The following is a 13,589-nucleotide window of genomic DNA, read 5'->3' as shown; positions in this document are numbered from 1 at the left end:
ACACACACACACACCACACACACACACACACACACACACAGTACATAAACTTGGATTTTAGTATCTAATAATATCTGCTTAATTTAAACTATCAATTAAGGTAATAAGCTATTTCATGGCACACGAATGAAATATAAACCATAAAGTCTTGGCATAATGATGACATTTTTTAAAGACAAATTAAAATTAGAGTCACACATTTTGATTGCTTAACTGAATCCCTAAAATCAGGAAATATCCAAGAAATCAGAGATTCCTTTTCCTTATAGAGTCTAAAACATCAAAATGAAATGAATGCTGAACCATTTTGGTAAGAGAATGTGTGTCTTCTTCCTAAGCCTTGGCTGGGGAAATGGGTAATAAAAGAAAAAGAAAGGAATCACAAGCTCCATCTTTCCTTCCCATTACTATGAAATTATACCATTTCCTTGGGTCAGATAAATGTTTATATAGCTTATACATTCATTGACTTTTGGGAGTTGCCACTAATATTTAACTGAATGTATTTATGGAGGATTCTTATAATTCATGTATTTTATGTTTGTCTTCTATACATTTCCATCTTCAAAATTATTTATATACCACACGTCTCTAATCCTTTATACTTTATTTTTTATTTTTTTATTTTTTGTGAACATACTGTACAGAGGGGTTGAGTACATTTCTTATCAAGCATTGCAGCCTCCTCTTTTATTTGCCCTTCACATCCATTCCCAGCCTCCCCCCTGACCCCCCACCCAATCCTTCCCCTGCCACCAAAGTTGTAAAGTTCGTTTTCGACATGACAACTTGTACTTCTCATTGTTGCAACGGGACCACCTGTATCCTTTTTTTTAATTATTTTTTTTTATTGTGAAAATACTGTACAGAGGGGTTACAATTACATGGGCAAGATAGTGAGTACATTTCTTATCAAGAATTGTAGCCTCCTCCTTTGTTTACCCTTCCCATCCCTTCCCATCGTCCCTTCTCCCCCACCCAAACCTCCCCCCCCCAAGTTGTAAAGTTCGTTTTTGACATGACAACTTGTACTTCTCATTGTTGCAACAGGTCCACCTGTATCCTTATTTAAACGACTTGTTTTTCCCCTTCCCCTCCACAAATTATACCGACATCAAATACAGTGAAAGCAGGGGTTAACTGTGGGGGAGGGACATACAAAGCAACAAAGCAATAATCTAATAATTGCATTAGAAACAAATGCCTGAAAGAAAAAAAAAACGTTTAAAATACATATCTTAGGGTTCATTTTCCTAACATCACCTTATCTGACCTTTTCTGCTTGACTCATACATATACTAGATATTGCAAATAAGGGAAATCATGGGATCTATGTTTCTTTGGGGTTGGCTTACTTCACTTAATATAATTTTTTCCAAGTCTTTCCACTTCCTAACAAATGGGGCAATGTCATTCTTTCTGATGGAGGCATAGAATTCCATTGTGTATATATACCACATTTTCTTGATCCATGTTTTCATTTTTTTGAACAGGAGTAGGTATTTCCATAATACAAATTCCATATAGTCAGCCAGGTAATTGTAAAATGAATGAGACGGTACGATGACATTAATGCTTAGCTTTTGCTATCAATTTGCACATACAATTTATATTTCACTATGATCACTAGACATACAACTAGACAACAACAACAAAAATGAAGTGGAATTGCCATCAACAGAAATCAAGATAACCATGTCTATCAATATAAAGACAGAATTGTTCATTAATTTTATAATATGAATCTGCATACACAGTATTACCCTCATATGAAGAACATCATAAAGTGTAATAAATTTTTATTTATTCCAAAAAAAATACCGTTTTGTATGTTTTCTTCAGTTATGAGAAAAGTATTGCAAATGTTTAAATAAGGTGTATTTTAAAGGCTAAAGTGTTAAAAATGGCTTAATCTTTATACTGTGTATTAATTACCATGCTCAAATTAGGTTTATTTACTCTTCTAGAGGAATGTATCTGTATAGTCATTGGTATTTGATTTGAATGATAAGACTTCACTCTTGTAGAAAGCAATCCCAGAACTCCATGTAATTCTTGTAGGAATTTTCCAGTCTTATTGCTAAGTTAGCCGTACTATTTCATTTTTTAATTAGTGCTCTTCTCAAAATGACTGTCAACGACTAGTTTCCTTTTAGGTTCTTTAAAGAATCTTGATCATTTTGCTGGCTTCATCATGCGTGAGTTTGCAAGTATTTGACATGACATATGTATCTAAATATTATGATTTTCACTGTAAAAGTCATATTTCAAGAGTGCAAATTGTAGCATACTTTTGCAGGTATTTCCTACATTTTATTACTGAGTTGAAGTACATACGTATTCAGTGACCATAATTGCAGTTGTTAAATCCTTAAAAGCTCATTGCTAGTGCATGAGTATTTAACTTCTGTAATTTCCCACAGAAAAGAACATTTTAAAATTAGCTTTGAGTCCCAGATGGTTTTGCAGCTGACAAAAAAAAAATCCCACAAATTAATGCTGCATTTCCAGAGACTTTACTTTGTTCTCAGTGACGGGTTAACTTCCACATTCCACAGGTCAAGAACGGTTTTACAAAGCAGATTTGTTCCCTGATTCATGTTTCTTTATTCCATTTTTTAAGTGTATAAACCCTGAACTCATTTGATCCCTTCCCTATGGCTTGGACTCTTAGGCTTCTAATTAGAATTAATTCTATTCTTCTCTGTCCTGTATTTGACTATATTAATCTTTAGTTGTCTTCCAATTCATAAAATTCTGTCTATATTATAAAAGAACACTTAGGAATGGACTTTCCTATCTCTCAGGAACCAAACTAGCTCTCATTACATTGTTATTGAACACTCCCTCACGTGTGCAAACATGTGTACACACACACACACATTTAAAGGCAACAGTAAATAATATCTTTAAACTTGAGTATCTCATTTCATTTTCAGAGTGTTATAAAACAGAGGATAATGCTTAAAGCTCACTCTATTGAAGCAAGTATCATAAAAAGAGAAGATGCACAAAGAAAAATGACTTCAGTTTGTTTCTCAGAAGTCCTAAATTATTAACAGTTCTAACATTGATAATAAATCAATATACAAGTTTCCTGCCAATTCTTATCCATAGGACCTGGCATAGAAAGAGAAAATAGACAAAAAGAGTTACAACTTATCAATGTACTATAACATGGAGCAAACACTCCCTTTCCTAATGAGGGTAAAGAGAAGAATTGACCAAAAAAAGTAATGATACAACTCAGCAAAGCAAATACTATAACTATACCACCATGTTCAGTATCTGTGTCCTGATGTGAACTTCAAAAGTCTTCAGCAGTACTACTCTAAAATCTTGCTGCTGGCAAATACAAGGACTCTCTTGTTCCTTGCATGTCCTACACCTGGGTCAGCTGTCAGCTTGAGCATTCTTGAAGCCCTTTCACCCTCCATTGTTATGCCTTCTGAGGATCTGAGAAGCTGAACATGGTGAATGGAAAAAGATGGCCTTTGTATGCTGTATACCCCAGAGCCTCTCATTTCTCAAGAGAGACTTACAAATGATTTATTCTTTCATAACCCCTAGCCTGTGATGGATGGTGTCTAGTCAATTCCTAAATCCTCCAAAGCATCTTTCCTATTAAGTTCATACAAACTATTGGCTCCTTTTTAATGACAATAATCTCCTCAAAAACTATGCCAATTCCCACTAGCTTTACTAACCAAACCATGCATTTCAATTCTTTTGTCTCTGCATTTTGTTCTCCATTCTTACTAAAATACCTGGATAAAAACAGCAAGCAATAACCACCTCAGCTACTGAAAGTTGAATTGCTTTGTAATTATTCTGCTATATTAATTACTCTGTGACTTTAAACAACCTCTTGCCAAGGACAGTCTTAGGTCATGGAAAAAATGTACAAGAGTTCTTTGCAATAATGTAACATGACTTGTTGCCACTTGAAACCTCATGCATATGTTCTTTCTGGTACATGTTTGTATTGGCATTCTGATCATGAGCTTCTAAAAAAATAGCCATTTTAACTGAGCTTATGGAATTCTAAAGTTTCTCTCACCCACATCTTCAAACTCTTGTAAATTACTTCTGCAAAGGAGTCACAAAGAATTGAGAACCACCTAATCAAGTTAGTCACAGCAATGATTCAATGTGTCCGATATACATACTTTTTATTAGTTAAATGTTTTCTGTTAAAAATGCTTGAAAGGATAACTTGATGGAGGAAGGTTTAATTTTTTGATTTGACAGGTTTCAGTCCAGGGAGGGCAGGGCACATAAGGTCACATCATGGAACGTATGTAGCAGAAGTAGAGTACCTGCTCTCTGGTAGGCTTTCCAATTTCCCCTCTTTTATTCCATCAATGCCCTTAATGAATAGCATGTTGTCACCCACATTCATGACTTTCTTCCTCTCTTAGTTAATACTTTTTAAAAAATATCCTCATGTACCAAGAGCCATGCCTTCTTTGGATTTTGTAATCTAATCAAAATGACAACTAATATTAAACATCACAGCGTGTGTATATGTATATATGTCAGTATATTGTAAGAACATTTTATATCTACTCTCTTCTTGAATTTTTGTTGTACAATAGAGTATCATTCAATATCTTTATGCATGTATACATTAATAGATTTCTTCATGGGACAAAGCTGAACATTTGTATAGTTTGATTTACTTCCTCTCATTTCCTTCCCAACTCCAATCCTGGGGACTACTGTATCACTCTTAGGGGAAGTAAGATTATGCAAATAATATCATGCAGTATATTTAATTGACTCTAATGCCTTCCAGATTCATCTGTGTTTCCAGAAATATTTTAAGGGATTAATAGTATTTTATTGTATTCCTATGCTACACTTTCTTTATATATCCATCCTTGTATGGGTCTTAGGTTGTTTCCAAACCTTGGTGATAGGAAAACTCGCTGCAGTGCATTTCAGAGTGTAGCTATTTCTATGAACTGTTGATTTCATGTCTTTGTGACTAGACATAAATGATATTGAGACAATATAAGACCTGCTTTTAATTGTGTAAGAATCTCCAAACTGTTTTCTTTAATGATTATTCTAACTCATGTTCCTAGAAAAATAAGAATATCATGTTCACTTTTCTCCACACTCCCACTAAAACTTGTAATCTTTTGAGTTTCTGATACTAGCTTCCCTAACAGAAAGGCAAGATTTCTTTGTGGTTTGAATTTATATTGTTTTGTTCAGTAATGTTGAGTCCTTTTACTTATATCTTAGGCCTTCTTTTTGTTTCCATTGGGAAAAGTAAATGTCTATTCAGGTCCTTCCCGTGCTTTTTAATCAGTAGACTTGTATTTTACCAGTGAGATATATGATTGCCTTATACATTTTCTTATCAGGTATATAGCCAAAAAAAAACAGCTTTGTAATTCTTAGGATAACTTTCTTTTGTCATAAGTTTTCTTCATTGAGAAGATGTTTATTTTTGTGTGTATCTCCATTTGTTAATTATTTTTCTAAGCTTTTGAATTATATTGCAAAAATTCTAGCCAATATGAATATCAAAGCTTTTGTCCTCTATGTTATCTTTTCAAAATAAATAATTTGCATGTGACAGGCATTACATTTTTAATTAGACTTTCTATATCATAAAGGTAAGGTTCTACATTTTTCTTTTTAATATATTTGTCTTATATAAATTTATTTCTTAAATTGTTTTGTGTAGTAGTTGATATATAAAACGTTACAGTTACATGAATCAGGTACAATTTTTGAACCATTTTCCCCTTTCATCACTCTCTCTCAATGCTTGCCTCATGTCCCACCTATAAGGGACCCAATTAATTTTCCACAATGTCTGGTGAGTATCACTGTTGTATTCATCCGTGTCCCATCTTTCATGTGCTCTCCCTTACATCCCCTAATACAAACATTTGATAAGAGAGCCAAAGACAGAGATAGGAAAAAGACAGCCTCTTCAACAAATGGTGCTGGCAAAATCAGCAATACATGTGCAGAAAACTGAAGCTAGATATCCATATATCACTTTGTATCAGAATCAATTCTACATGGATCAAAGACATCAATGTAAGGCCAGATACTGTAAATTTCTACAGGAAGAGGTAGGGGAAACCCTAAGCCTTCTAGCCACAGGGTGAAACTTCCTAAACAAAGATCCAGAATCACAGCAAATCAAAGAAAGGCTGGAAGCATGAGATTATATCAAAATGAAGAGCATCTGCCTAGCAAAGGACATAGCTAGCAAGATAAATAGAAAGCTCACAGAATGGAGAAAATCTTCACTAGCTATCCACAGACAAGGGCTCCATATCCAAAATATATTTAGAGCTCAAAAAATTAAATCTCAAAAGAAAGCCTTAAAAACAAAACAACTCAATCAGTAAATGGACTAAAGATTAAAAGAGAGAATTCTCAGAGGATGAAAAAATCGCTAGTAGAAGAAGTGTTCAACATATTTGGCCATAAAAGAAATGTAAATAAAACATCATTGAGATTCCATCTCAATCTAGTTAGAATGTCCATTATCAGGAAACTAACAATAACACATGCTGTCAGGAATGTGACCAAAAGGGAACCCTACTACAAGGTTGGTGGGAATGTAACCTTGCTCGCCCACTGGGGAGAGCAGAATGGCAATTCCTTAAAAGAATAAACATAGAGCTTCCCTCTGACCTAGCAATTCTACTCCTGGACATTTATCCAATAGACCACAAAGCAGGCCAAACTAAAGCTACAAGCACAACTATGTTTATTGCAGCATTGTTTACTTTAGACAATATATTGAAGTGGCCTATAATACTAGCTACTCCGGCTGGAGATTGCAGTTCAAATCCAGGAAAGTCTGTTAGACTTTCATCCCCAATTAACAAGCAAAAAGCTGGAAGTTGATCTGTTGTTCAAGTGGTAGAGCATGACCACTAAGCATGGAAAAGGAAAGACCATGCCCAGGGCCTGATTCAGGTCCTAGGACTAGCACTTTAACAGAAACAAGAGCAAACAAAAACAATTTGATGGTTGTTGTTGTTGTATAACTAAAGTAAATAAGCACATGATAGATATTGCATAAATTCTTTGAACAAGTCCCAGGCTTACACTTTCAGAGGCAAGGATAGTGAATAGTAATGGCAGATAAGATTAATAATGTAATTATAAAATAATTTTAATGCTATTGTATCTACAATTATGGCTCCATCTTTGAAAACACACAATTTAACACTAGTTGTATAAAACTTCTACTTAGATAAAAGTATCATTTAGCATTAGAATATATATATTTGTAAAATTTTAGAAATCTAAAACTTGATAAGTAATGTACTCATTACCTTGCCCATGTAATTGTAACCCCTCTGTACATTATTTTCACAATAAAAAAATAAAAAATTTAAAAAAAAATCTAAAACTTGTAACAGAATAAATACAAAACTAAAAGGAAATATCAAATGCATTCATTTGTACCTTCTCTGGGCATTCTCTGATGTTCAATGAAGCGGCATTTAATAAGTAAATTTCTAAAATTAAAAACATAGAATATTTCTCATGGATTTTGATCTATATTTGTTGATACTGGGAAATTGTTCTGAAGAATTGGACATTGCCAAAACCTTTCAATTAGTTAAATTGTTATATTTGACTCTGTCTCTGGTGAGCTTACTTATCCCAAGCAGGTGTTGATGGATTAGGACTTTTCTCTCTGGTTGATTCCTGATTAAATTTGGCCAAAGAGTATGATAGCTGTCACATCTCTGTTTCCTTCTATGGCTTTATGCATATCAGAAAAGCACAGTGTAGTACAGAAAAGAAGAACAGGAGCCATTCTGTGCAGGTAACTGTAAAGTAACAAAGATATTGTTAAAAACATCTAATCATCTAACTTTAATCTTTAACCATCCCTCACTCAGCCATTGGCTCACACTAAACTAGAAAAAGCAAACAATTTTCAAAAGATTCCTAATTTGGTAAAATTAAAATCATGAATAAAATGTTCATTTTTAAGTAAAATGTTCTTTTTAATACTTGTCTTCTTTCCTTCCTTCCTTCCTTCCTTCTTCCCTTCCTCCCTCCCTCCCTCTCTCCTTCCTTCCTTCCTGCCTGTCTTCTTTCCTTCTTTCCTTTTTCTCCTCCTCCTCTTTCTCCTCATCCTCTTCCTCCCCATCTTCTTCTTCCTCCTCAGTATTTCTTCTATTTTTTTTTACCAGATTAACAAGCAAAACTTTTTAATTACCACAGATTCTCATTCATTTTTTCAAAAAAATATTGTTAAGTACTTGTACAAGAGTTGCTATTAAACAAAACAGTTTATGAATACAGTGAATCTTGATCAGTATTGTCCCTTTCATTTTTGCCTTCCATCCCTCCTAACCCCTAGGACTCTCAGTCTTAAATAAGTAAGGATGAGCTTGGATATGTCTAATAGTTACTCATATTATGACTTATCAATGCTTATTTCTTTCTAAAGACTTTTTGGTCCAGAAATTTTTGGAAAAAATGGATTCAAATCAGATCTTCATCAAAAGAGACATTTTAATGGCTTCTGTAATTTGATATATTTTGTAAGGGAAGGTATATTTAGAATAAATTTTCACTTAATCTCACCTCAACAAATCTAGGGAAATCATGAAATAAGTAATCAAATAATAACTTAAAGAATGTTTTCTTAATGTTTCCGTTATAAATTGGTAAAGATTTCTTTTGCAAGAAGTAGAATAGAAATCTCATCTCCAACCCTTTACAGCATATCTACTCCACCCAGAGATACAATTAAACAAATAAGGACAACTATACTGGATCCATTGAACCACACCTATCACCACATTTCTCCCCCCTCTCTCTTTCTCTCTCTCTGTTTCTTTTTTTCTCTTTCTCACTCTCCCACCCTCCCTTCCTCTCTCTACTTCTCCCTCCTTTTCCCTCTTCTTCTTCTTCTCTCTCTCCCTTCCCCTCCTCCCTTTCTCTCTCATAAGTAAACAGTTTAGGACATTATGGTTATCTGAGACCACATTGTTCTAGGTCTGGGATTTGATTGACATATTATCAATACATGGAATCTTCCCAGTGCTTGCATAAGTGATAAGATGATGCTGACAGAGATGTGATGAGAGACTGTTGTTACTAAATCTTCATGGAGAAACTTGTTATGGAAACTAAGAGGAAAAGAGCAGGTAGATTTTTTTTTCCTTCATGCCCTACAGTATAAACAAAAAGCAAAGAAAAAAATGGTGACACAGTTTTTCCATTGAATCAGAAGAAATTCACATGGCAAGGAGTGCAGTTCTGAGAAACAATGAGGACAGCACTCCAGAAAGAAAACATACCCTCATAGTTGTGCTGCTTCATCTTCCATCATTGGATTGCTCACTCAACGGCCTCTGAAAATGCTCTAAAATGAGATATATTGAAAACAACTCACCTAAGCATTGCCTTCCTTCAATAGTCACAGTAATTGGATCTGAGATGCAAGGAAAAACGGACATTTTGTTTTCGGAAGAGAAGTTAATGCAGAAATCATTTAGATTGCATTGCCATGTATGATAATTCTTTCACTAATGTGTGCCATGGAGCAGGAAAATCAGAGAATGGTTCCCCGAACAAGGGAAGGATGGGGCATGCTATTGTGTTATCCAACATATAAGAAAGAGAAAGGAAGTAAAGACTCTAACTTTTTTCTCCCTTTCGGTCGTGGAGCTTGAACTCTGGGCTTGGGTATTGCCCCTCAGCTCTTCAGCTCAAGGGGAGTGCTTTACCAGTTGAACCGCAGTGCCACTTCCGGTTTTCTAGTTGTTTTTTGGACACCCAAGTCTCACAGACTTTTCTACATGGGCTGGCTTTGAACCATGATCCTCAGATATCAGCCTCCTGAGTAGCTAAGATTATAGGCGTGAGCTACTGGTGCGCGGTTTAAACACTGTAACTTTAAATAAACAGGCAAAATAGCATTTATGGTCGTATGTATCTCACCTATAATAACAATAGATTTTATGATGTTTTCCACCAAACGAATGGAGAGAAAACCATGGCAACTTATCATATGGTATCCTCTTATTCCATACTTGCAAAGATTATAAAATAACATGTCAGGGTGAGTTCGATAAAAGTACATCGTAATATATATGGATACGCATGCCACTATGGAGCCAATTGGTAGGGTTAAAATTCACTAAGAAAGAAGAAACTTCACTTCAGTTTCTTTGATTCTTTTCAGTGCATTAATTTCTCTGACGCTCACTTTTAGTCTGGGAAATATGGGAAAATAATGTTTCAAGAGCTTTTTAGAGGCTAAATGAGAAGAGATATCAGAGTAAGGCAGGAGAAGAAACTCTGCATATACATCTTTCTTCTTCTCTTTACAAGGATGTTAGTGGTCTTCTCTCATGATGATCATGAGAATACAAGGATGTTAGTGGTCTTCTCTCATGATGATCATGAGAATTGTTTCTCCCCCAGCAGTTTGGGGGGTATGTGAGATTTATCTCTTCTCTTTCTGGTTGTATGTAAGCGATCTACTCAAATATTTTTGATTAAGTACTATACATTTAATACAGCAACAAACCAAGCAGCTTTTGTCTTGGAGTTTGAAAATTTTTGATTTCTTTAATTCTAATCCAGAGGTTTATTTTACTAAGCTAACTATAAGAAAATGCTATCCATAAACAAAACAATATCATTTTATGTTCTGTTCTCTAACTATCGAATATGACTTACTTAAGTCAGGTTTCTACTGTATGAAACAACACTTGTATTTTCTTTGACCTTCCATTAACTTCTCAACCTATCCTAATAGAGTTTCCATTCTCTATCTTCTAAGAAAATGGCATTTTCCCCAGTTCATAAATTACCTCTTATTTTCACAATGTAAAATATCCTTCTCAGTTCTTGTCTAATTTGACCTTGCTGCGCTGTTTAATCTGTGGTCCATTAATTTATTCATCAAAATGTCCTCTTAGATTTAATTGAGACTGTTCTCAGCTTATTCTTTTTTCTTGATTCCTATGGGCTGAGTATTTAATTTCAATTTACTCGAGTATGTATTTTGGTAAGAGACATGATTCTGCCCCCAGGCACTCCTTTCATATTGAGTTTGTCTTACTTTGAGAACTTTGCCTTCCTCCGATATCATCCTTCCTTCTCCACATCTGTATACTTCAGTATTCTGCTGCTTCCCTCTCCCACAGATTGCCTTTGATAATTCTTTTTTACATATTTAGTCCTTCTGCACTATGAGATACCCCATGGGCAAGAATAAGATTTTTTCAAGCTACAGTTATTAATTTCTGACATACTTGGGAGCACATTCTGAGCTCTCAACAAGTGTAATTTAAATATAATCTTAATTAAATCAAGTAATTAATGAGTGGCTTCACCCATTCCTGTGGTGGGTATATTCTACTATTTTTATTCTGCTAAGTCTCATATTTGAAGTTGAAGTTCTTCCTTAGAGAAGTCTGTCCTGTCATTATTCACAATGTGCCAAGAACCATTGTTATAACATTAGCTCACATCTCAATGTTCCTGAACACAAAATTTCACCATCTCCTCATTTTTCATTTTCATAGGACATGGGCAAACACCAGGGAATACAAATTCCATGTACTCTGATTCTTCTCTACCAAAAATAAGCAATTTGTCTTTGATGGTGAGTTGCTCATTAGTTCATGTTAATTTTTACCAACTTGGCCATAAAGAAAGGATACCAGTGGGTTATTATGAATTTACTTAGTTGACTCTAAATACAGTTGCTCTTCCAGATATGATTTTGCTATTTGTACAATTTAAACCTTCTCAGGTAATAGAATACACTTTTTCACATGGTCAATACTTTCTCTTTCCACTCTCTTATTAAATACCACTAGATGAAATTCTTTCTGCAGGATTGCCAGGCCAGCAGGTTCTATGGTTCTATGTAAAAATTTTAGCTTGTAGAGAGACTTCTCTTCTAAAAAAAAATCACATGATTTAATCTCATTGATGATACTATACTGACTGGATAGAGTAAGTAGAATGAAGACACTACTAAAAAACAACAACAAATCTACTCTAGGGCTGGGAAGGTGGCTCAGTGGTAGAGCGCTTGCCCTTGCATGCCCGAGACCCTGGGTTCGACTCCTCAGCACCACATAAGCAAAAAGAAAAAAGCCAGATATGGCGTTGTGGCTCAAGTGGTAAAGCGCTAGTCTTGAGCTGAAGAGCTGAGGGACAGCGCCCAGCCCTAGAGTTCAGGCCTCATGACCGGACCCAAGAAACAAAAATCTACTCTATGGGTCATCTTTGATTTTAGAGATATCATGCACCACAGAGAAAATGAAGAGCATTTCTATAATTGCTACTATGTTGTGAGATGCACTGCTGGATGCATAAATGAACAAACTATATTGAAAAGCCTGTGTACAAGATTTAAAGATTAAATAAAAATATAGTTGTTTTCCTCAAATACCATGAAAGAAACAACAGTGAAATATAAAATTTATTTATTATTAACTTTTTAATTTTTTTATTGTTAAGGTGATATACAACAAGACTACACTACATAGATAAGGTAATAAGTACATTTCTTGTCAAACTTGTTACCCCTTCCCTCATTTTTTTCCTATTTTCCCTCGCCCTCCTCCCCACCCCTAGATTGTACAAATCATTTCCAACCTATTGACTTGTTTATATCTCTGTTGCATTGGTTCCTCTTTGTCCTTTGTCTCACCATTCTCTAGTGACCCTTCCCTAAGACACATAATCATATATACAATACCAGGGTACCAAAATCAAATATAGTAACACCAGGGGATATACCATAGGGAGAATAACACACAAAAGAAGCCAAAAAATTCACATAGGATATTGAAAACAGCAACAACAAAGCAAACCTCTTGTGTCCATGTCTTAGAGTTCATTTCGCTTAACATCATCTTATATGGTCATATGTGCATAGCTATTGACCTCTTTTGCCCATCTGATAAGATTATCCTAGACATATACTAATTATTCCAAATGAGGGAAACCATAGGACCTATGTTTCTTTGTCTCTGTTTTACTAAGAATGGCCAACAGACACATAAATTTTTCTGGCCATAAAATAAATGCAAATCAAAACAACATTGAGATTTACCTCACCCCAGTTAGAATGGCTGTAAACAAAAGAATCTAATAACAGATGCTGAGGGGATGTGACCAAAAGGGAACATTACTACACTGTTGGTGGGAGTGTAAATTTGTTTCATCACTCAGGAAAGCAGTATGGAGGTTCCACAAAAGACTACACATAGAGCTCCCCCATGACCCAGCAATCACACTTCTGGGCATTTACCGAAATGATCACAAACAAGACCATACTAAAGCTCCCAGCACAACGATATTTATTGAACTATTATTCACCATAGCTTAGATATGTAACCAACTCAGATGTCCCTCAGTAGATATTTATTGTGCTGGGGCTTGAACTCAGTGCCTCTGAGCTTTTTGGCTTTCAGCTCAGGTCGTACAATTTGAGCCTTTGTTTTAGTTCTAGCTTTTTGGTACAATATTAAAGCAAAGAGTCTCACAGGCTTTCTTGCCTGGACCAGCTGCAATCTGCAATCCTCAGATTTTATCCTATTGTGTATTTAAGG

Source organism: Dipodomys spectabilis, unplaced genomic scaffold (assembly GCF_019054845.1).
Source record: "Dipodomys spectabilis isolate Male_0828 unplaced genomic scaffold, ASM1905484v1 ptg000363l, whole genome shotgun sequence".
NCBI classification, from domain to species: Eukaryota; Metazoa; Chordata; class Mammalia; order Rodentia; family Heteromyidae; genus Dipodomys; species Dipodomys spectabilis.
This window is presented reverse-complemented; position numbering follows the sequence as displayed.